Here is a 23,728-nt window from a genome sequence, read left to right as displayed (position 1 = left end):
CTTGGTTCATAGACATAAATATAAAAATATTTAGTAGAGTATACAGAACACAATTCAGGAAAATAATTTCAAGACCACGAGGTAGGCTAAACTGTCTGAAACTAGACCTGAAAAGCATTTACCATATAAGACAAAACATATTCTATGTACTTCATGTGAACAAAAAATCTGGGGCATATAGAATCAAACTCAAGGTTCCTTTAGGCCTCTCCTGTCTAGAGTTAGCTCAGACTTGGAAATGGACCAGAGGAGCGGGAATAGTGCTTACTTCCTGAGATGGCAGGTGGATTGTATGAAATGATAACATATAAACCATGTAGTATATTACTAAGCCTACACTAATCCCAAAAAATAAATATTCTAATAAATTGTGAGATGTATCAATTGCATCAGTTGTAACGTGTCATTACTTCCTATATCAGAATGAAAGAACAAAACCACTAACAATGAAACTAATACTTTTATCATGTGGAAATACACTGTATAATAATAACATCATTATATTATAATTATTGGAAAAAAGCTGTTTTCAAGACATATATATCTGGATATTTGCCTTGTCTTTTGTCACTCCTATGATTACATGGGATGGAACATATAAGGAAAATACGCCAACAAAGGTTTTCCTAAATTTCCTCCCATTCAGATCCAACTCTCCTGAATCACTCTTCAATTCATCTTGCTCATGGTGTTCCCCATGTTATCATCATTTGTGCTAATCTGAAGCTTTGGTGATGCTGCATTTCCTGTGACATTCCTATGTTGCTCCTGTGAGTTTATATTTTCAACCTTCTGAAACCTCCTATGCAAGATTTGATGCTGATGTTGATGATATCACCCAAAAACATTGACAGGAGGTCTGCAGATCAAGTTCATATACAGGTAAATAAGGACAATCACATTATGACTGCCTTCCCGTCAACAGTGTTTTAACGCTTTCAAATTTAAGATGCATCTGTATTTGATAGATGTGAAAATCTGCACTCTACGATGAATGGAATACACTGTTTTCTCTGTGACTGCTCGTTTCTCAGTGTTAAATTATGGTGGCTCATTGGCTATACTCTTGTTTGTTATTGAGGAAATATGCTTAAATCTTATCACACAAATTTATAAACTGCATTTATATTCTACCTGGGAGCTTCACCGCTGTCCTCCATTAGGGAAGTCCAGTTTGTCCACTTCCAATTAAAGTGAGTGTCCAGAGAGGTGTTATAAACTGCATTTATAATTTTAGACACATTAGAGTTATTAGTGGAGTGCTAGAATTCTTATGTCACACATGGAAATATAGTTCTATGAACCATGGTTGAAGAAATCCATTGAAGACAGAGATGAAAATTGTAAAGAGTTACTTGAAAAATTTACTGGAGTGCTAGCTCTCTAAAGACGTGGGAAAATCCTGTATTTTGAAACTTTAAACTGTAGTCTTAGAAATATGAGCAACGCTTCCTGTAAACTTCATTACAGATTCCATTCTTTCAGATGTAACATTTGTGTATCTTTTTCTTCATTCACATTTGTCCTTTTAATCACATGGCTGGTGATCGTAGAAATCACCTCATGATTAGTCACTGCAGAAGTGAATGCATAATGGTCTTTATAAGATATTTTGATCCGTCCCCTTGCTACTCTGGTCATCTCTACCTTGGGTACTTGGATATTGGAATTGGTTTCGGTGTCCCCTCATGAGTACACTGAGTGATGAAAAAACTCATACAGTCACAGTTAAGGGGGTTGACTGAAATTTCACCTAGAGTTTTAGACTCCAGGAAGGTTGAATTAAGTAAACACAAAGTCATGCCATTACATATATGAGACATTCCTTCCTTGAACTCAATCTTCTTATCAGGTTAGAGTGTGGAGACAGAGCATTGGGATTGCCTCATGATGTGGTCTAAAAATGTGGTTTGTTTGCAATAGCATCTTTTGTAGACTTGTGGTGTCCAGACCAGCCTCTATACAACTGTTGATTCAGGATACTGTGCAAAATCATATCTTCCATGCAGTGAAAGTTTGTCTGGGGACTCAGTGCTCAGCAGTTTGTCATCTGTGCCTGTGACATCATGCTATTCAAGATTTATGGATGTCAATGGGAGTTTGATGTGTAGTTCTATGGCTTTGTAGGCCTTTTAGGCATGGTTCCTGAAAACAACTCTGCTGCTACTAAGAAGAGTGCAATGGCCTCTTAATAGGAAACTGTGTGGAGAATTAGTGGGCAGCCAGTACACATGCAGAGTTATCAGTCAGCCTGTTTCTGTGTCTCAGTTCACTGCATGGAGGGTTGGAGATATGCTGTATATTGGTTTTTTTGTTTGTTTGTTTTTTTGCCTACTGAGATTACTCTTCTTGTGCACAACATGTATATATCACTCAGTAGCATCCACCTGAAAAAACCCTGTTGTAAAGATTTATTCCCAGGCCTCTGGAAGCAGGGACTGCCATAAACCAACTTATTAGAAATATTTTTTGTACTCTGCTTACCTGCTATTTTGATGGCTTTAGGGTTCGCCAAGGGCAGTATAATTCCACCATGTGAATATCAACAGAGGGCACGGTCCTGAACAGTTCCTGATGGAGCCTGTAGAATGAAGAGAACTAAATTAGAACAGGTTTTCTGAAAGGTTTGAAGGTAAACTTGTTTTTGCATTACTTGAAGAAGAAATCCCTGTACCAAGAAAACATGATCCTGAATGCAGAAATATGATTTCTGTTCCCTGTCACTGAAATTTCTTATTCTTGCCTTATATCATCTGGAAGTCATGTCTTCTGAAAAGGTTAGTGGGATCCTGAATATACTCTGCTAAATGGGGTCCTAAAATGGGGCTTTCTGGGATATGTGAAAAACAGGCATCTTCCTTTCAAGAAGTGGATGCTGACGCTCTAATGACTAGGTAGTGGGGAAGGAGAAAGAGGATAAGAGTCCTTGGAGCTTGATGGTACCTTCCTGAAGCTGTGGCACCTGGGTTTCAAATGTTGCCTAGAAAAGAAAAGCTAGTTTACTGTTCTCTCCCTACATGCCTACTTGTATCTGGAGGCAAAAGTTTTTTGCTGATGTCTTTACTTGCTTACTTTTAAAAAAAAATAATAATAATATTAAAAAAACATTGATTTTGAAATAACTGCAGATTTACTAAATGCACATAGGTAAATACAGACAGTTTCATATACCATTCAGCTAATTAGAGTATGAATATCTATTATAACCATAGCATATTTATGAAAACTAAGAATTTAACTGTTTTTCAAGACTATTAACTGATCTACAAACTTCCTTCATATTTTACCAGGTTTTCTAATAATGATATACTTATCTCTTCCAGGACCTAATCCACAATACCACCTTACAATTACTGTCAGGTATATAACTTACTACTTGGTGCATAACAAATTACTACATACCTTAGTGGCTCAGAACGACACACATACTACTCACAGTTTCTCTGGGTCTTTGGTCTAGATGTAGGTGATGGCTCAGGCTGAGGCTCAGCTGGGGAAGGGTCTCCTTCCAAACTCACATGATTGTTCTTAGGATTCACTTCCCTGCCCTCATCAGGAACTCACTGATGTGTTATTAAAATCACAGAAAATTAATACTAATTTGTCAAAAATATTTCAAAACAATACAATAATAATGAAGTAGAAAATAGATCACTTCCCATTGTATACTATGAATTCGTTTACCCTGACTAAACAACTACACAAAGACATTTCAAACACAGAAAATGAAGACCAATATGCCTTATAAATACAGAGACAAAAATCACCAGGGAAATATTATCAAATGAAATCAGCAACATGTAGAAAGTATTATACACTATGGCAAAGGGTATTTACCTCAGGAATGCAAATTTGGTTCAACATATGATACAATTAATGTCATACACTATACTAATAAAGAATAAAAACTACACAATCATCTCAGAAGGTGTGCAAGAAGCACTTGAAAATTCCCAGATTCAGTATTATAAAAACATGCAACAAATTAGGCAGATAAGAGAACTTTCTTCATTTCAAAGGGCATCTATGAAAAGCTCACGTATCATCATAAGTAATCTGAAAGGTTCACTAATTTCTCTGATATTAGAAACAAGTCAGATATTTCCACTGTTGACATTTGTTTGCAACATTGTACTGGAGAATGTAGACAGGTCAATTCATTTAGAAAAATAAATATAATGTTTCTAATATGGAAAGGAAGTCAAACTCTCACTGTTTGCAAATGACATGATCTCATGTACAAAAAAGTCCAAAGGACTCTAATCAAACATGTTTAGAATTTAAAGATGAGTTCAAAGAAGTCTGCAGCATATAAAATATATAAAATATTTTTAATTTCTCTATACTAGCAATTAACAACCTAAAAACAAAACTCAGAAAACCGTTCCAATTGAGATTGCATCAAAAATACTTAGGAATAAGCTTATCAAATTAAGTATAAGATATGTACACTAAAAATGATAGAATGCATATTGAACAAAATTAATAGAAAATATTTGAATGCTCATTGTTTAGAAGGGTTAATATTGTTAGGTTGGCAATATTTTCCAAATGGATCTATAAAATTAATGCAACTTCTCTCAAAACCCCAGGTGGCATTACCTTCCCCGAAATTCAGAAGCTTATCCTAAAATTATATATAATATACTGAGCAGCTAAAACACTCTCGAGAAGGACAAAAAGGGTTTGCATAGTAGACATATGCTTCCTGATTTCAAAACTTACTACAAAGTAATAGTAATCAAGATTTGTGGTACTAATATAGGGATATATGTATTCATCGATGGAGTAGAATATAATACTCAAAAATGAATCCTTACATTTATGGTGAAATGCTTTTATAATGTGGCCAAATAAATTAGGTATGAAGCAATATTTTCTTGTCAAATGTTTCTGGGTCAAGTGGATATCCACATGCAAGTTAGACTCTTGCCTCATACCAGAAACATAATTGACTCAAAATGATAATCCATCTAAACATAAGAGCTAAACAGAACCAACCCATAAAACGGAACACAGGAATACATCTTTGTGGTCTTTGGTTAAACAATGTTTTAAGATACGACACTGAAAAATCACAAAGGAAAGTAGAAAATATAGAAATGTTAAACCTCATTAGAATTAAAACCTTTTGCAATTTAAAGTCCACAATCAAATATAAAGAGGCACCCAAAGAATGGCAGAAAATATTTGAAAATTGCAAATTTTATAGGTGGTAATGGTCTATTATCCAGAATACACAATGTCTTACAACTCAAAATTAAAAAGGCAAATATCCCAATCAAAAATGGCAAAATCTTAAATAGCCAATTCTCAAAAAGCCATAGTTGTATCCAAAATCACATGAAAATATGCTCAATGTCTTTTGTCACTATGAGGTAGGAGACTGGAAGGACTTGTTTTCTGGTTTCACAACGTTGATGACCAAAATAAGATCTGCTCCAGACAGGATAAAGTGAAAAAACTGGCAGAAGCCTGTACATTGTGGAAAATGTGATCCCTGGCAGTCTTCATTTGTCACTCACATAAGACACTCCTACCAACAACATAAGTGTTTACAAATTACATGGCCACAATTCAGAAGTTACTGCCCCTTTCCATGGAGACAGCCTAGAAGTCACTGCCCCTTTCCTGCCTCAATTTGCATTGACCTGCCCCTCAATTTGTGTATAATTAAAAGTGGGGTTGATTGAATATAAATACAGTTGCCAAGAGGCCTATATGTTGCCAACTCTGAACACACTGCTTAAGAGTTAGCCCTGCTCTGCTAGGAGCAGTACCATTCAATAAAATATTGCAGTCTAACATCACCCACTTGCCCTTAAATTCTTTCCTGGACAAAGCTAATAACCCTCTCAGGATAAGCCCCAATTGTGTGACTCACCTGTCCTACAAAAATTAGGTGAAGGGAAATCTAAAAACCATGAGGTATGCTTCAAAAATCTAAAAAGCATATTGCTAAAAAATGTAAGTTGGAAAAGGTAAAATACTGTGAAAAGGCAAACTTGTTACCTACTAAATAAGGTTTTTAATTTGCATAATTTAGCTACACTCTTTGGGTTACAAAGTTCTTCAGGATTTGGAAAACATTATTGTGTATCCACCATTACAGTATCAAAGAGAGTAATTGCACTGCCCAAAAGAAATCTTTGGTAGTTCACTGTTTACACCTTTCTCTCTCCCAAGCCCCTTGTTACCACTGAACTCTTTGCTAACACTACACTTTATCCTTTTCTAGAGAGTCATATAAATGGAATTACACAGTATTTTGACTGTTTCAACTTGTATTTTTTTACATAGCAATATACCTTGTTCAGGTAGTGTGATTAAATTAACAACATCAACTTGCTTGCAGGGAGTGCTAGATTACATACAAATGAGAATGAGTGGATCCATTTATATGGTGCTGGATTAGGTCATATGGTGTTGGAAACATTCGTAGAAATTATAAAATTACCAAATTATCCTGGAGCACAATTAAATTCACAGACTGGAGCATATAATAGTGACTGAACAAAAGAAAATGCCAAACAACAACAAAACCAACCAACCACACAACATCAAACTTTAATTATGGAGGTATTTCAAAGTGATACAAGAGAAAACTTAAAAACCTTCCAATAGCCAACAATGGAACAATTTGTGCAATTAAAAAAAAAAAATAGCGGAGGTCGAGCCAAGATGGCTGAATAGGAACAGCTTCGGTCTACAGCTCCCAGCGTGAGCGCTGCAGAAGATGGGTGATTTCTGCATTTCCATCTGAGGTACTGGGTTCATCTCACTAGGGAGTGCCAGACAGTGGGCACAGGACAGTGGCTGCAGCGCACCAAGAGTGAGCTGAAGCAGGGCAAGGCATTGCCTCACTCGGGAAGCACAAGGGGTCAGGGAGTTCCCTTTCCTAGTCAAAGAAAGGGGTGACAGACGGCACCTGGAAAATTGGGTCACTCCCACCCGAATACTGCGCTTTTCCGACCGGCTTAAAAAATGGCGCACCAGGAGATTATATCCCGCACATGGCTCGGAGGGTCCTACACCCACAGAGTCTCACTGATTGCCAGCGCAGCAGTCTGAGATCAAACTGCAAGGCGGCAGCGAGGCTGGGAGAGGGGTGCCCGCCATTGCCCAGGCTTGCTTAAACAAAGCAGCCTGGAAGCTCCAACTGGGTGGAGCCCACCACAGCTCAAGGAGGCCTGCCTGCCTCTGTAGACTTCACCTCTGGGGGCAGGACACAGACAAACAAAAAGATAGCAGTAACCTCTGCAGACTTAAATGTTCCAGTCTGACAGCTTTGAAGAGAGCAGTGGTTCTCCCAGCACGCAGCTGGAGATCTGAGAACGGGCAGACTGCCTCAAGTGGGTCCCTGACACCTGACCCCCGAGCAGCCTAACTGGGAGGCACCCCCCAGTAGGGGAAGACTGACACCTCACACGGCCAGGCACTCCTCTGAGACAAAACTTCCAGAGGAACGATCAGACAGCAGCATTCGCGGTTCACAAAAATCCGCTGCTCTGCAGCCACCGTTGCTGTTACCCAGGCAAACAGGGTCTGGAGTGGACCTCTAGCAAACTCCAACAGACCTGCAGCTAAGGGTCCTGTCTGTTGGAAGGAAAACGAACAAACAGAAAGGACATCCACACCAAAAACCCATCTGTACATCACCATCATCAAAGACCAAAAGTAGATAAAACCACAAAGATGAGGAAGAAAACAGAGCAGAAAAACTGGAAACTCTAAAAAGCAGAGCGCCTCTCCTCCTCCAAAGGAATGCAGTTCCTCACCAGCAACGGAACAAAGCTGGATGGAGAATGACTTTGACGAGTTTAGAGAAGAAGGCTTCAGACGATCAAAATACTCTGAGCTACAGGAGGAAATTCAAACCAAAGGCAAAGAAGTTAAAAACTTTGAAAAAAATTTAGACGAATGTATAACTAGAATAACCAATACAGAGAAGTGCTTAAAGGAGCTGATGCAGCTGAAAGCCAAGGCTCGAGAACTACGTGAAGAATGCAGAAGACTCAGGAGCCGATGCGATCAACTGGAAGAAAGGGTATCAGTGATGGAACATGAAATGAATGAAATAATGTGAGAAGGGAAGTTTAGAGAAAACAGAATAAAAAGAAACAAACAAAGCCTCCAAGAAATATGGGACTATGTGAAAAGACCAAATCTACGTCTGACTGGTGGACCTGAAAGTGACAGGGAGAATGGAACCAAGTTGGAAAACAGTCTGCAGCATATCATCCAGGAGAACTTCCCCAATCTAGCAAGGCAGGCCAACATTCAAATTCAGGAAATACAGAGAACGCCAAAAAGATACTCCTCGAGAAGAGCAACTCCAAGACACATAATTGTCAGATTCACCAAAGTTGAAATGAAGGAAAAAATGTTAAGGGCAGCCAGAGAGAAAGGTCGGATTACCCACAAAGGGAAGCCCATCAGACTAACAGCGGATCTCTCCACAGAAACTCTACAAGCCAGAAGAGAGTGGGGGCCAATATTCAACATTCTTAAAGTAAAGAATTTTCAACCCAGAATTTCACATCCAGCCAAACTAAGCTTCATAAGTGAAGGAGAAATAAAATACTTTACAGACAAGCAAATGCTGAGAGATTTTGTCACCACCAGGCCTGCCCTAAAAGAGCTCCTGAAGGAAGCACTAAACATGGAAAGGAAAAACCGGTACCAGCCACTGCAAAATCATGTCAAATTGTAAAGACCATCGAGGCTAGGAAGAAACTGCATAAACTAATGAGCAAAATAACCAGCTAACATCATAATGACAGGATCAAATTCACACATAACAACATTAAGTGTAAATAGACTAAATGCTCCAATTAAAAGACACAGACTGGCAAATTGGATAGAGTCAAGACCCATCAGTGTGCTGTATTCAGGAAACCCATCTCACGGGTAGAGACATATATAGGCTCAAAATAAAAGGATGGAGGAAGATCTACCAAGCAAATGGAAAAGAAAAAAAGGCAGGGGTTGCAATCCTAGTCTATGATAAACAGACTTTAAACCAACAAAGATCAAAAGAGACAAAGAAGGCCATTACATAATGGTAAAGGGATCAATTCAACAAGAAGAGCTAACTATCCTAAATATATATGCATCCAATACAGGAGCACCCAGATTCATAAAGCAAGTCCTGAGTGACCTACAAAGAGACTTAGACTCCCACGCAATAATACTGAGAGACTTTAACACCCCACTGTCAACATTAGACAGATCAACGAGACAGAAAGTTAACAAGGATACCCAGGAATTGAACTCAGCTCTGCACCAAGCGGACCTAATAGACATTTACAGAACTCTCCACCCCAAATCAACAGAATATACATTTTTTTCGGCACCACACCACACCTATTCCAAAATTGACCACATAGTTGGAAGCAAAGCTCTCCTCAGCAAATGTAAAAGAACAGAAATTATAACAAACTATCTCTCAGACCACAGTGCAATCAAACTAGAACTCAGGATTAAGAAACTCACTCAAAACCGCTCAACTACATGGAAACTGAACAACCTGCTCCTGAATGACTACTGGGTACATAACGAAATGAAGGCAGAAATAAAGATGTTCTTTGAAACCAACGAGAACAAAGACACAACATACCAGAATCTCTGGGACACATTCAAGCAGTGTGTAGAGGGAAATTTATAGCACTAAATGCCCACAAGAGAAAGCAGGAAAGATCCAAAATTGACACCCTAACATCACAATTAAAAGAACTAGAAAAGGAAGAGCAAACACATTCAAAAGCTAGCAGAAGGCAAGAAATAACTAAAATCAGAGCAGAACTGAAGGAAATAGAGACACAAAAAACCCTTCAAAAAATTAATGAATCCAGGAGCTGGTTTTTTTGAAAGCATCAATAAAATTGATAGACTGCTAGCAAGACTAATAAAGAAAAAAAGAGAGAAGAATCAAATAGACACAATAAAAAATGATAAAGGGGATATCACCACCGATCCCACAGAAATACAAACTACCATCAGAGAACACTACAAACACCTCTATGCAAATAAACTAGAAAATCTAGAAGAAATGGATAAATTCCTTGACACATACACCCTCCCAAGACTAAAGCAGGAAGAAGTTGAATCTCTGAATGGACCAATAACAGGCTCTGAAATTGTGGAAATAATCAATAGCTTACCAACCAAAAAGAGTCCAGGACCAGATGGATTCACAGCCGAATTCTACCAGAGGTACAAGGAGAAACTGGTACCATTCCTTCTGAAACTATTCCAATCAATAGAAAAAGAGGGAATCCTCCCTAACTCATTTTATGAGGCCAGCATCATCCTGATACCAAAGCCGGGCACAGACCCAACCAAAAAAGAGAATTTTAGACCAATATCCTTGATGAACATTGATGCAAAAATCCTCAATAAAATACTGGCAAACCGAATCCAGCAGCACATCAAAAAGCTTATCCACCATGATCAAGTGGGCTTCATCCCTGGGATGCAAGGCTGGTTCAATATACGCAAATCGATAAATGTAAGCCAGCATATAAACAAAACCAAACACAAAAACCACACGATTATCTCAATAGATGCAGGAAAGGCCTTTGACAAAATTCAACAACACTTCATGCTAAAAACTCTCAAGAAATTAGGTATTGATGGGACGTATCTCAAAATAATAAAAGCTATCTATGACAAAGCCACAGCCAATATCATACTGAATGGGCAAAAACTGGAAGCATTCCCTTTGAAAACTGGCACAAGACAGGGATGCCCTCTCTCACCACTCCTATTCAACATAGTGTTGGAAGTTCTGGCCAGGGCAGTGAGGCAGGAGAAGGAAATAAAGGGTATTCAATTAGGAAAAGAGGAAGTCAAATTGTCCCTGTTTGCAGATGACATGATTGTATATCTAGAAAACCCCATTGTCTCAGCCCAAAATCTCCTTAAGCTGATAAGAAACTTCAGCAAAGTCTCAGGATACAAAATCAATGTACAAAAATCACAAGCATTCTTACACACCAATAACAGACAAACAGAGAGCCAAATCATGAGTGAACTCCCATTCACAATTGCTTCAAAGAGAATAAAATACCTAGGAATCCAACTTACAAGGGATGTGAAGGACCTCTTCAAGGAGAACTACAAACCACTGCTCGATGAAATAAAAGAGGATACAAACAAATGGAAGAACATTCCATGCTCATGGGTAGGAAGAATCAATATCGTGAAAATGGCCATACTGCCCAAGGTAATTTATAGATTCAATGCCATCCCCATCAAGCTACCAATGACTTTCTTCACAGAATTGGAAAAAACTACCTTAAAGTTCATATGGAACCAAAAAAGAGCCCGCATCGCCAAATCAATCCTAAGGCAGAAGAACAAAGCTGGAGGCATCACGCTACCTGACTTCAAACTATACTACAAGGCTACAGTAACCAAAACAGCATGGTACTGGTACCAAAACAGAGATATAGATCAATGGAACAGAATAGAGCCCTCAGAAATAACACCACACATCTACAACTATCTGATCTTTGACAAACCTGAGAAAAACAACCAATGGGGAAAGGATTCCCTATTTAATAAATGGTGCTGGGAAAACTGGCAAGCCATGTGTAGAAAGCTGAAGCTGGATCCCTTCCTTACACCTTATACAAAAATCAATTCAAGATGGATTAAAGACTTAAACGTTAGACCTAAAACCATAAAAACCCTAGAAGAAAACCTAGGCATTACCATTCAGGACATAGGCATGGGCAAGGACTTCATGTCTAAAACACCAAAAGCAATGGCAACAAAAGACAAAATTGACAAATGGGATCTAATTAAACTAAAGAGCTTCTGCACAGCAAAAGAAACTACCATCAGAGTGAACAGGCAACCTACAAAATGGGAAAAAATTTTCACAACCTACTCATCTGACAAAGGGCTAATATCCAGAATCTACAATGAACTCAAACAAATTTACAAGAAAAAAACAAACAACCCCATCAAAAAGTGGGTGAAGGACATGAACAGACACTTCTCAAAAGAAGACATTTATGCAGCCAAAAAACACATGAAAAAATGCTCACCGTCACTGGCCATCAGAGAAATGCAAACCAAAACCACAATGAGATACCATCTCACACCAGTTAGAATGGCAATCATTCAAAAGTCAGGAAACAACAGGTGCTGGAGAGGATGTGGAGAAATAGGAACACTTTTACACTGTTGGTGGAACTGCAAACTAGTTCAACCATTGTGGAAGTTAGTGTGGTGATTCCTCAGGGATCTAGAACTAGAAATACCATTTGACCCAGCCATCCCATTACTGGGTATATACCCGAAGGACTATAAATCATGCTGCTATAAAGACACATGCACATGTATGTTTATTGCACCACTATTCACAATAGCCAAGACTTGGAACCAACCCAAATGTCCAACAACGATAGACTGGATTAAGAAATTGTGGCACATATACACCATGGAATACTATGCAGCCATAAAAAAGGATGAGTTCATGTCCTTTGTAGGGACATGGATGAGATTTGAAATCATCATTCTCAGTAAACTATCACAAGAACAAAAAACCAAACACCACATATTCTCACTCGTAGGCGGGAATGGAACAACGAGAACACACGGACACAGGAAGGGGAACATCACACTCTGGGGACTGTTGTGGGGTCGGGGGAGGGGAGAGGGATAGCATTAGGAGATATACCTAATGCTAAATGACGAATTAATGGGTGCAGCACACCAGCATGGCATATGTATACATATGTAACTAACCTGCACATTGTGCACATGTACCCTAATACTTAAAGTATAATAATAATTAAAAAAGAAAAAGCAGCCGAGCATGGTGTCTCATGCCTGTAATCCCAGCATTTTGGGAGGCCGAGGAGGGTGGATCATCTGAGGTATGGAGTTTGAGACCAACCTGGCCAACATGGAGAAACCCCGTCTCTTCTAAAAATACAAAACTGAGCCAGGTGTAGTGACTCATGCCTGTAATCCCAGCCAGTCGGGAGGCTGAGGCATGAGAATCGCTTGAACCCAGGGGGCAGAGGTTGCAATGAGCTGAGATCAAACCATTGCACTCCAGCCTGGGCAAAAGAGAAAGGCTCTGTCTCAAAAAAAAAAAAAAATAGCACATATGCATTTTAAAATAAATCTCCATATTTAGATAATGATATAAATAAAAGATGCATGTATAAATGAATAAATTAATACACATGAAATAATTGGAAGAGAATAGGCACATGTTTATGGTGAAGGTTTAATGGAATTTGTAAACATTCTGCCAATAATGAATGTCTACTCTGGTTGATAGTTTGTACTCTTGTTGAGTTTGTACTCTTGGTACGATATGATGAGAATGGCACTTTTTGGCCAGGCACAGTGGCACACGCTTGTAATCCCAGACTAGCCTGGCCACCACATTAAGACCCCATCTCTATAACAAAATAAATATCACTTGAGCCCAGGAGTTTGACCCCGGCCTGGGCAACATGATGAAACCTTGCCTCTACCAAAAAAAGTAACAAACAACAACAACAATAAATTAGTCCAGCATGGTGGCACATACCCGTAGTCTCAGCTACCCTGGAGGTTGAGAGGGGAGGATCCTTAAGCACAGAAGATGGAGGCTGTAGTGAGCCAAGCTCATGACACTGCACTCCAGTCTGGGCGAGACAGTGAGACACTGTCTCAAAATTAAATAAATAAAAATGACACTTTTCCTCGTGATCTTCCTCCCCTAAACCCACGAATCCAGTCTTATCATTAGAGAAACATCAGGTGAATCCCACATTAGTAATATTAATGTCATCAAAAATAAGGAAACTCCGAGAAACTGTGACAGTCAGAGAATTCTAAGGAGACATGACATGTACCTGTCATGAGGTATCCTGGATGAGATTCTGGAATAGAAACAGGACATTAAGTAAAAACTAAAAAAAAATGAATAAGTATGAAGAGTAGTTATAGTGTTATAAAACTGATTGGTTTGACAAATGTCCTACATTAATGTAAGAATTTCATAAAAATGGAAACTTCGTGGGATATGTGGAAATTCTATGTACTACATTTACAACTGTTCTGTAAACCTAAAACCATTCTTAAATTTATAAGGTTTCTTTATCTTTAAAGTCACTGCTGACCTTATAAAACAACATGAGCAATATGTTTGATGGCCCTTAGTGCATCTCCTTAGCTTCACCATCTTCCTCAATCACTGAAAGTAGCTATTACTGTGAATTATTTGTTATCCTCTAATTTGTGTTTATTATATTTACCTCTATGTTTATATTTCTAATATCTATAATGTTTATTTTTCTGGTCTTCAAGCACACATACATGGTTTTAATGTATTTATGGTCCCAGTTTAATCATGAGAAATCATGAGACAAATTCATATTGTGGGAAACCCTATAAAATACCTTACCTGTACTTTTGAAAAAAGTCAAGTTCACAAAAAATAAGTGAAGACTGAGAAATCTGCAGATTGGAGAATACTTGACGTGTCAGGTAGACCCTACGATGGTGCCCAGTGAACCTCACCTGTAAGAAATACACCGCTTACTTTATTTCATGTGCTCTGTTGAGTGGCCTCCTCTGTGTCTCACATGACCAACACACCTGAAGTCAACATTTTTCCAATTCAGAGTTTTCCTAGAAAGTGGCTGTCTTGATATGAATGTAGTGGTCACAGGTCTGAAAAGTGTCATAAGGGCATCTGACAGTATTTAAATGTTTACAGTAATCCAACCCCATTGCCCATCAATCAATGAGTGGATAAGGAAACTGCCATATATATATATGCCATATATATATATATATATATATGGCATATATATATATGACTACTACTCAACCATAAAAAGGAATGAGTTAATGGCTTTTGCAGCAACCTGGATGAGATTAGAGATTATTATTCTAATTGAAGTAACTCAGGAATAGAACACCAAACATCGTAGGATCTCACTCATAAGTGGGAGATAAATTATGAGGATGCAAAGGCATAAGAATTACACAATGGACTCTGGGAACACAGGAGAAAAGGGTGGGAAGGGGGCAAGTGATCAAAAACTATAAATAGGGTGCAGTGTATACTGCTCGGGTGATGGATGCACCAAAATCTCACAAATCACCACTAAAGAACTTACTCATGTAACCCAAACCACCTATTCCCCAATAACCTATGGAAATAAAAACAAATTACAGTAAGAAGGATGCCTGGTCAAGGATTGGACAATTAGGCATTGAGTCATCAGCCGGATAAATAAGTATCCCATGAAAGGTGAACTGTAAACATCCAGGACCAATTTCCTGGAGTCTTGTTGGACAGGGTTATAATTTGAAGCCATTGTCCCAAGAAAGACCTCAAGAGAATATCAGATACTACAAAAATACAACATAGATGTAGAGGTTATTTTATAAATCATGGCTCAAAGATCCCATGGAGAAGCAAGATAGAAATGGTAAAGTGTTACTTGAAAGTTTACAGAGTTGCAGAGTGCAGCTCTCTCAAGACAGAAATACTTATCTTGAGACTGTTTGCCTTAATCTCAGAAATATAAGCAGAGACTATTCTAAGTTGGTTTCCAAATCCAATTCTTCCTTTCGATCAACGACTCATCTTTCTCTCTCTCTCCTTTTATTCTTCCTATGTCATAAACGATGGTCATGTGAATCTCACTGTAAGCAGTCGCTGCTGACGCAGGCACGTTACAGTCATCATGAAATGCTTTGCTCTGACCACTTGTCACTCTTGTCAACTCCACTTTTTGATACTTGGGAAATGAAACAGGCCTTGGTGTTCCCTGAAGTCTGTACTGCATGAAGAAGAAACTCATATAATTTATAATTTAGAATGTTGAGCATATTTGCACTGAGAGTTTCAGCTTCTACGAGGGCTCAGTTCAGTGAACAGAAAGCCCTAATTTCAAATATAGGAGTCATGCACCTTTTAAGCTTTATTCTCTATTCGTGGTAGAGGGTGGAGACAGGGTTGGGTTCAGGCCTCATGATGTGGTCAGACAACGAGATGTCTTCAATAGCATCTTTCTGAGAATTCTGGTGGCCAATCCAGCCTCAGTACAATGTGGCCACAGGTGGTTTACTGTCTTGTGAGAAATCATAACCTCCATGCTATGGTGGTAGAGTTTGGGAGCTTAGTTCTGGGCACTGTGTTTGTTCTCTGTGCCAGGGATATCACGGCAGCACAGTTTTGTGTCTATCACCTTTCCTATCTTAACCCTGGGCACGCAGAACTCATTGACCCTCTTGCTACCTAGAGATGAGTCTCTACTTAGACACATCTACTTCCATCTCCTTCATGGCCTGCCACTTGGTGATTTTTTTTTTCCTGAATAGTTTGGTCATGAATGATCTTCACAGTACACATCATAACAGACCATATGCATACATAGAAATGAAGAGAAAATGGGATTTGACAAGTCACTGATCTTATAGAAACTCCTCTTATAATGAAATGAAAAGAGCAAACTTCCATTTGCTAAGATTGTCAATCTTTTTTTTGAGACGTAGTCTTGCTCTGTCCCCCAGGCTGCAGTGCAGTGGCACGATCTCAGCTCACTGCAATCCCCGCCTCATGGGTTCATGCAGTTCTCCTGCCTCAGCCTCCTGAGTAGCTGCGACTACAGGTGCCCGCCACCACGCCTAACTTTTGTATTTTATTAGAGACAGGGTTTCACTGTGTTAGCCAGGATGGTCTCAATCTCCTTACCTTGTGATTCACCCGCCTCGGCCTCCCAAAGTGCTGGGATTACAGGTGTGAGCCACCGCACCCTGCCTAAGATTATCAATTTAAATGAGGCTGTCCTTCCTATGGGGTCAATTATAATCTCAGAGGGGTAAGAAGGTTTATCGAATTATAAATGTCCCAAATAATAGCACCTGAATTACTGCTACAATCTTCTTGGAAGTAAGAAATATGGTCAAGGGCAGCTGTATCTCTTACTCCACATCTCCTGGATGCAGGAATTTATTTACTCACTGGAACTATGAAGCTGGTACGGAGAATGTAGCCCATGATCACGGTCTGAAAAAGCAAAAAGAGTCCTAACTTCGTGGATGTCCCTGGGAGCGTAGCGCATAGTCCAATGGCTTAGTAAGCTTTGTGGGCATCGTTCCTGGAACAGCCCTGGTGCTCTCCCATAAATTAGTGTGGCCTGTGAACTGGGAGCTGTGTGGGGGATGAGGGGACAGTCCTCCCTGCTGTGGGGATCTTTGTCTAACCAGCACAGATGCAGAGTCAGCACTCAGCCCGTGTCCATCTCTTAGATCACTGCATGGTGGGCTGGGGTATGTTGTACTCTGCTCTTCTTTCCTTTTTTCTATTAGGCTATTTCCACCTCTGCACAACACACTCTGTATCACTAACATGCCTCACTTTCATATGCTTCGTGTCTAAAGGTTCATTTCAGGTCTCTGTAAGCAGGAATTAGCCTACAACCCCATGATTAGAAGCTTTTATTTTACCACCTAGTTAGCCTTCTACACTATGATATTGTCTATGCTGCAGCTTTTGGGCCTCTCACTGGACAAAAGATATCCATGATGTTATAGCATCACGGGACTGTGTGGTGCCATGAATTCATGATGGAGTCTGCATAATAAACAGAACTTAATTATCATAGGGTATTCTCAAAGGCTTTAAAAAACTTTAAAAATTGAACAAGAGAATCTCTGAACTAAGAAAACACTCCTAATGTAGAAATATTATTTATGTTCCCCGTCACTGGTGTTTCTCAATCTTGTCTGGAAGTCATGTCTTCCAAAATGTCTTTAGTGAGATCCTACAAAGACACTATCTCAAAGTGCCCGAAAATAGGGCTTCTAACATATGTGGGGCAGGCACCTTTCTTTGAAAAAGTGGTTACTGATGTATGAACTGGTGACTGGGTAATGGAGCATATGATGGGAAAGAAGAAAATGGATGAGAGTCCCTGGAGCTTGATGAGGTGCCTGAAGCCTGAAGCAGGTGCCCTGTGTAGTAATGGGGATAATAAGGCAAGTACTTTGCCTTTCACTCCCTGCATCTCCACTCATCCTCTGGTCCAAGGTTTCTTCTTGTTTATGTCCATCTGTGTTGGCATTTTTTTATTCCTAAATAATACATTTTAATAATATTTTTATTTGAAAATAATTTTAGTTTTACAGAAAGTTGCAAAGATAATACAGTTTTACATAATCTACACCTTCCTGAAATGTTAACAACTTATGTAACCAGAATGTATTTATGAAAACTCAGAAATTGACAGTGGTACAAAACTATTAACTGAAATACGGTTAATACTTTTGAAGCATTAACTGAAAGACAGACTTTCTTAATATTTTGCCAGGTTTTCCACTGATGTCATTTTCTGTTCTAGAATCTAATTACATTTACTGTCAGGTACATTACCTATAGGTTGCTGCATAACATATAACCAAATAGCTTAGATGTTCAAACCCACACATAAATATTACTTAACATTTTCTCTGGGTCAGATGACCCAGGCTGAGGTTTCAAGTGAAGCCTCCCCTGGGGAAGGATCCCTTTCCCAGCTCATGTTAGTGTTCGTAGGATTCAATTTTTTTCTACGTTGTGATGACTTCACTGGTGAATTATTCTAACCCCTTTGATAATAACAATCCTTTATTAACTAATCTTTCAAGAAAAAAAAATAGAAACAGAGGAGTAGAGAACACTTCCCCATACACCACATGAAGCCCGTTTTCCCTGATAGCACAGCTGGACAAAGAGATTTCAAGAAAGGAAAATTACAGACAAATATGCCCCATGAAACAGAGGCAAAAATTCTGAAGGAAATACTTCAAAATAAACCAGTAACCTAATAAAAATATACATTACGAGCAAAGTCATTTGTCCCTGAAATATGTTTTGTTAAACATACAAAAACTATTACTGTAATACACTATATTAACAGAATGAAGGACAAAAGCTTGATAATTATCTGTAAAGATACAGAATAAGCAGTTGAGAAATCCAAAACACATTCATGATAACAAGGCCGAGCAAATTAGGCATAGAAAGAAATTTTCTTAAGTGATAAAGGGCATCTATGAAAAACTTACACAACAACACACCATATTATGAATGTTTCAGTAATTTCTTCAAAAAATTAGGAACAGGACAAGGATGCATGCTCTTGCTACTTTTATTCAGTATTGTATTGGAACATGTAGCCAGGGTAATTAGGCAAGAAACATAAATATAAGACTTCTAGAATGAAAAAGATGAAGTTAAGCTATCTCTATTCATAAATGACATAATCCTACGTACAGAAAATCCTAAGGAAAGTGCCGCAATAAACAGACGTGTGCATGTGTCTTTATAGCAGCATGATTTATAAACCTTTGGGCATATACCCAGTAAAGGGATGGCTGGGTCAAACGGTATTTCTAGTTCTAGATCCCTCAGGAATCACCACACTGACTTCCACAATGGTGGAACTAGTTTGCAGTCCCACCAACAGTGTAAAAGCGTTCCTATTTCTCCACATCCTCTTCAGCACATGTTGTTTCCTGACTTTTTAAAGATCGCCATTCTAACTGGTGTGAGATGGTATCTCATTGTGGTTTTGATTTGCATTTCTCTGATGGCCAGTGATGATGAGCATTTTTTCATGCATGTGCTTTTTGGCTGCATAAATGTCTTCTTTTAAGAAGTGTCTGTTCACATACTTCACCCACTTTTTGATGGGGTTGTTTGTTTTTTTCTTGTAAATTTGTTTGAGTTCATTGTAGTTTCTGGATATTAGCCCTTTGTCAGATGAGTAGATTGCAAAAATTTTTTCCCATTCTGTAGGTTGCCTGTTCACTCTGATGATGGTTTCTCTTTGAGAGATAGCATTAGGAGATATACCTAATGCTAAATGACGAGTTAATGGGTGCAGCACACCAACATGGCACATGTATACATATGTAACAAACCTGCACGTTGTGCACATGTACCCTAAAACTTAAAGTATAATAATAATAATAAAAATCCTAAGGAAATCACTAAAATAAGATTAGAACCAAAAAATGAGTTCAGTAACACTTTAGTATACTAGGGCAATAAAAATCAATTGTACTTCTATTAAGTACAATTAATACTTAAGTCAATTAATCTAAAGTAAAACATAGAAAACAATTACATTTAAAATATTGTCAAAAGGAAATAGACACTTGGGGGCAAGGGGAACAACCTAAGAAATATAAAAATAAGGAGAGATTCTTAGTTTAAATGTCAAAGTATCTGTACCTAAATTGTCTTCTTTAGTTAGAAACATTCTTTCCCATGGGGGTATGAATTACCAATACTAAAACCACTCTGCATGTATTTTGGACTCATTGATTATATAAAGGAAGCAACTATCTCACTGTTAGCATGGGAGGTTACATACAAGTAATGGGAATGGGAAAATTGATTCATGTGGTCTAGAATTAGATCACAGGTGCTGGAAACATTAATAAGAATTCATGCTGAACTTTACATAGCTATAAATGGAGAAATGTTGTAGAAATGCATATACATATGTGAGTGTGAGTTACATACATACATATAATCCTTTGTTCTGTCAGATGACAAAGCACAGAATTAACAGACACCTAGCAGAAATGAGAACACCATTGCTGAGACCTTTGTTTCTAATGCCATTCACCAAAAAAGGAACTAGGAATTGGGGGAAAATGGTTAATGGCATGGTTGGGAAGGGAATCAACACTATTAAGCTTAAGTACCTTGTAGAGCCAGAAAGTAAGAAAAAGTTAAACAACACAACCAACCAACACACTACACAAACCAAATCAAATAGGAATAATATGGATATTTCAAAGTGGTAAAGCAGCTGACTGAAAGGCCTTCTAATGACCACCACTAGTGCAATTTGAACAATAGAATAAACTAGTCTAATCACAGTAGAAATAAATATTTATTATTTGCCAATATTCCATATAATATAAATAATTGATTAAATAAATGTAAAATAAATGCTGGAGAACAGATACATTGCCTATGGTAATGAAATACAAACGATAGTATAGAAGTTCTGCCCTAAGGAGGTGAAGAATAATTCCCCACTTGTTAAGTATGCACTGTGCATAGTGACTTTTTTTCAAAAAGAACGACATGGAAAGGGGGAAAATTAATTTTACAGTGGAGACACTGGACCCACACTGCCTCATCCAGGTGCTCAAATTAGGATCAATAGTGATAAAAAGCATTTTGAGAATATATGCCCATGGTATAATGAGTATTACACTCACCCCTGTCTCTTCTTCCACATCTACAACTTTAGTCTAATTGTTAGTAAAAACAATCATAGAAATCCTAAATGGAGGATGTCAATGCCAGGAAAAACATGGAAATTCAGAGAAACTGCAGAGACAAAAAAGGCTTAAGGAGACATGATATCTAAAGTGTTATCCTGGAAGAGATCCTAGAACAGAAAACAAACAGTAAGTAGGAAAAAAAGAAATCTGATTAATATGTGGATATCAGTGAATGAGAATGCATAATGTTGGTGTGTTAATTGTGGCAAATACCCATGCTCATATAAGAGGTTAATAATGATGGAAACTCTGTGTTGGTTGCATATTAACTCTCCATGCCAACTATGCAACTGTTCTGTAAGTCCAAAGCTAACGTAAAATAGAAAAGCTTTTTTCTTTTTTAAAAAATTCACTGCTGACCTTAACAAACTGAACATTATCAATATTGTTGATGTCCCAAATGTGCAGCTCCCCAATTTCATGGCATTTTTTACCCCCATGAAGGTTACTATTATTTTCAGTTTCCTCTTTGTCATTTCCTTTTTATATTATTTTTATGTCTAGGTTTATATTTCTAAATAATATATTGTTCAGTTTTCATTGTCTTCAAATTAAGATAAAGGTGTTCAAAATAAGACTATAATTCTATTCAAATAATGAGAAATCATCAGATGAATCCACATTGTGATGCTTCCTATAAAATACCTGACCAGTTCTTTTCTTAGGGGCCAAGATTCTTCAAGATAAACAAAGACTGGGAAACTATTGCACATCAGACAGGACCTGATGTGGCTGGTAGACCCTAAGTTGGTGCCCAATGATCCCCACCTGCCAGGGTGCATGACCTTGTATTGTAATCCTCTCCCTGCGAGTATGGGCATGAAATGTGACCTGCTTTCATACAACACAATAATACAAGAATACTAGATGTCACACGACTGATCATGTCACGTAAAGTTGTGATTTTTTTTTTGTCTTGCTAGCAAGCTCTTTGCCTTGATGGCTTTGACAGAGCATTCTGCCACGTGGGAGAAGTCCACATGGGAAGAAACTGAATGAAGCCTCTGGTCAACAGCCAGGAAAGACCTGAGGCTGCCCTACAGTTTGCAATTTAAATTTCTGACTAATCCAAGCCCCCTTTTAAGTAACAATATATCACTTAAGATATAGTGTGAACACCTTAAAGTAATAGAATAACCCACATTCATTCCTTTTATCACTTATTGCAGTTATTCATCTTACTTATATAAGCATAAATGCACACAAATATTTGTATGTATATATACATGCACACATAATGATATGTATTTAACCATATCTAATCAAATATATTCATACTACTATTGTTTGTAAAAAGCTGTTCTTTGTTAGATTAATTAAGATTAAAATTATTACCTAGATTAGCCACTAAAAGGTAAAAAAAAAAACGATACACTAAGAAATGAGATAAACAGATATAAAGTGCTCAAAACAACAAAAGGTAAAAAATGAGTGAAATACAAAAATAGGAACAAAGACAAATCAACAACTGAAAGATAGTAACAAATTTGGTAGATTTTTAATCCAACTATATCAATCATTACTTTAAATGTCAATGTTCTAAATGCACTAGTTAAAGGACAGAATGCATCAATAAAAGGGGGCATGGGATAGAAAGAATAAATTCATGTAACACGTTACAATCTGTGAAACACGGGAACATCATGAGGTTTGCAGGAGAATACCAAAGAACATTTAAGAAGTCATGCAGACCAGCCAAGCATGGTGGCCAACACCTGTAATCCCGGCACTATGGGAGGCCGAGGAGGGTGGATCACTTGAGGTTAGGAGTTTGAGACCAACGTGGCCAACATGGGGAAACCCCATCTCTACTACAAATACAAAAATTAGCTGGGCATGGTGGCACCTGCCTGTAATCCTGGCTACTCAGGAGGCTGAGGCAGGAGAATCGCTTGAACTCAGGAGGCAAAGGTTTCAGTGAGCTGAGATGGAGTCACTGCACTCCAGCCTGGGCTACAAGAACAAAACTCCATCCCAAAAATAAAACAAAATGATAAAATGAAATAAAGACCAAAGCTACCAGACAGCTTACAGGTAGGGGATTTTAAATACAGAGAGGCAGGGGTAATACATAGTCATAAATTAATATATTGAGGTTACACATTGGTTTTAGACTAAAGGGATGAAGTATCTTGAAGTGGAAGCTTACAGGTCATAGGGGGATTCAAAGATTTACTGATTTGTGATTATTTAAGAAAGTAAAATTTGTCAGAAAATTTGGGATCAGCAGAAAATAATGGTATGTCTGGCTCATAGACATAACATCCTGTAGGCCCCTCAGGAAGAAATTCAGATTAAAGAATGGCAGAGTTCATTTCATAGATCCCCTTTATCTGAGGTCTATGTGCTAGTGGATTCATTTAGTAGAGGGGCAGCTTTCTGAAAAACAACTCAGGGACATATGTTAAGCTTT

At 38.2% G+C, this 23,728-nt stretch overlaps 1 protein-coding gene across 1 annotated transcript in view; it reads right to left on the bottom strand.

Annotated features, from left to right (window-relative positions):
• NPAP1 (nuclear pore associated protein 1) overlaps positions 1-23,728 on the bottom strand; it is a 207,983-nt gene that overhangs the window by 178,306 nt on the left and 5,949 nt on the right. Inside the window, exons 3-4 of the mRNA XM_063698419.1 lie at positions 3,437-3,563; positions 2,485-2,581 (exon numbers count right to left, since the gene is read on the bottom strand). The gene's annotated coding sequence lies outside the window, so the exon portion shown is untranslated. The remainder of the gene's footprint in view (positions 1-2,484; positions 2,582-3,436; positions 3,564-23,728) is intronic.

This window comes from Gorilla gorilla, chromosome 16 (assembly GCF_029281585.2).
Source record: "Gorilla gorilla gorilla isolate KB3781 chromosome 16, NHGRI_mGorGor1-v2.1_pri, whole genome shotgun sequence".
Classification (NCBI taxonomy): domain Eukaryota; kingdom Metazoa; phylum Chordata; class Mammalia; order Primates; family Hominidae; genus Gorilla; species Gorilla gorilla.
This window is presented reverse-complemented; position numbering and strand designations above follow the sequence as displayed.